Raw genomic sequence first — 2246 nt, 5'->3', positions numbered from 1 at the left:
TCCCTAAGGCGAGAAGCACAGCCGGGTGGTCTCAGCCTGACAACCTAGGGCGCAGCCTCGGGCTTCTCTTTCCTGCAGAGGGACCAGAGGAAGGCTTGGGGGTGTGTGCGCGCGTTTGTGTGAGTGTGCGAGTGTGTTGTAGATGTGTTTCGGATCGAGAATAATGTCAGGAGAACTGGAACTGGCGACCAGGCGGCGGGGAAGGTCCAGTAGTTGAAGGTTTGGGCCCTCTGGGTTGCGCTTACTACGCAGAGTACTCAGAAAGGGGGGCTTCTGAACCTGTTTTCCCCAGATTCAGCCAAGCCTTTCCCCGACTCAGCTCGACCCCCTGAAAAGTGCAGGCAGGAGCTGAGGAAACCCAAGTGTGGGGAGTCCAAGGAGTGAAGTCCACACGCCTTGGGCGAGACCCCGGAGCGCAGAAGGCGCATTGGGAAGGTGAACCCCAAGCCCTCCGTCTGGCCCCTTGCATTCCCTCAAGTTTCTGTTGCCGCGCGAGGGTCAGAGACTGGTCCAGCCCGGAACCCTGTGTGAGCTTCGCTAGCCCCCGCTTGAGTCACGGAGTTCGGTTCTCTCCGGAGCCCGCACCTCCAGCGAGGAGGCGGAAAGCAGGGGCGGACGGCCGTCTCCTGTCCCTGTCCCCGCGCTCCGCGACCGTCCCCGCGGCCTCTTCTGCCAGCGCCGCTCCTCCTCCCTCCTACGATTTGCCAGTGAGCGCGGCTACCGCCCGCGCCTAGAGGAGCCGCCGGGGCCAAAACTGCAATTTGCTCTCCAATGGGTGAAGCCGGAGCTCAGCACTGATCCCCTTCAGGAGACACACCCACTGCCACCAGCGTCGGAAAGAAGAGTGTACCCTACTCCAACTACCCGTCAGCAGCTAGTAAAGCTCAAGGCACCTGTATTTAAATGAGCAGGAGCTCGGGAAGAATGGGAGGAAATGTCCCCTCCCCCCAGTCTGCTGCACCCTGGAATCTAGCTCCCAGGGGAACCTAAAAAGTCCGCAGATCTCATCCCCGACTCCTGATGGGCCAGGGCTTAAGAGTAACCTCTGCAGTCCTCGGACGCTTTCTTTCTAGGGGTTAGATAGCATTCCGCTAACCAGGGGGACATTTTAAAGCTCACTTTGAGCCACGGTGAGGCTGTTGTTGAAAGCGTCATCTGCGGAAATCAGCTGGCTAGGTTTAAGTACTGCTCTGAACTTGCTGTACACGAGATATTCTTTTCTTTTAAGACAACTTACATGTCTGTGATTCAGTTCTCTTCAACCGTGGAGTGGAAATAACGATGACTACCTCTGTGGGTTCTGAGGAAGAAATAGGGGGACATAAATACCTAGCACAGTGTGTGGCACTTGCTTCATGCGAATGTTTATTGCCTGATTTTGAGTCTCAGAGGGATCCTGAGAAACACCTAAAGGGAGAAGAGAGAGGAAGGAAGAGAAGAGAGAGAGGAGGAAAGGGAGAGGGAGGCAGGGAAGGAGGACAAAGTCAGGGTTCCATCCACAACAGTGTCCCCATCAAGTTCAGATCTTGCTCTCAGCACACCAGAGGCTGTGCTTGGAATATGCAGCACTGTCATCTGGGGCAGTCAGGCCTAACTGGTCCAAGCCATTCCTGGGAGATCAAAAGATGTTTAGGCTTCTAGCTCACTGACCTGGACTGACCTGGGCTAGCTTGGGAAGGTCAGGGAAGCCAGAAACGTGAGTTTAAAACGGGTGGGGTAGGGGTTGGGGATTTAGCTCAGTGGTAGAGCGCTTGCCTAGCAAGTGCAAGGCCCTGGGTTCGGTCCCCAGCTCCGAAAAAAAAAAAAAAAAAAGAAAAGAAAAGAAAAAAAAAAACGGGTGGGGTAGATGGGGTGGGAACTACTGAGGGTCATGTTTACCGAGGCAAGCGAGCTGTGTGAATAGCTGCTCTCCGTGGATTTCCCCCGCTAATCTAACACAGAAGCAGTTCCTATTTGCCAATGTGCGAATGAAAACACTGAGGTTACGGACCTTGTCGGAGACGCACTGCTTATATTAGCACTGTTCTCTGTCACTATTTTGGTAAGCCTGTTTACATACTGGATGTTATAACCACTCCTCCTCTTCCTCTTCCTCTTCCTCTTCCTCTTCTTCCTCTTCCTCCTCCTCTTCCTTTTCCTCTTCTTCCTCTTCCTCCTCCTCCTCTTCCTCCTCCCTCTCCTCCTCCTTTTCCTTTTCTTCTTTTTCTTTTTTCTTCTTCCTTCTTCCTCCTCCTCTTCTTCCTCCT

Source organism: Rattus norvegicus, chromosome 7, assembly GCF_036323735.1.
Source record: "Rattus norvegicus strain BN/NHsdMcwi chromosome 7, GRCr8, whole genome shotgun sequence".
Lineage (NCBI taxonomy): Eukaryota > Metazoa > Chordata > Mammalia > Rodentia > Muridae > Rattus > Rattus norvegicus.
This window is presented reverse-complemented; position numbering follows the sequence as displayed.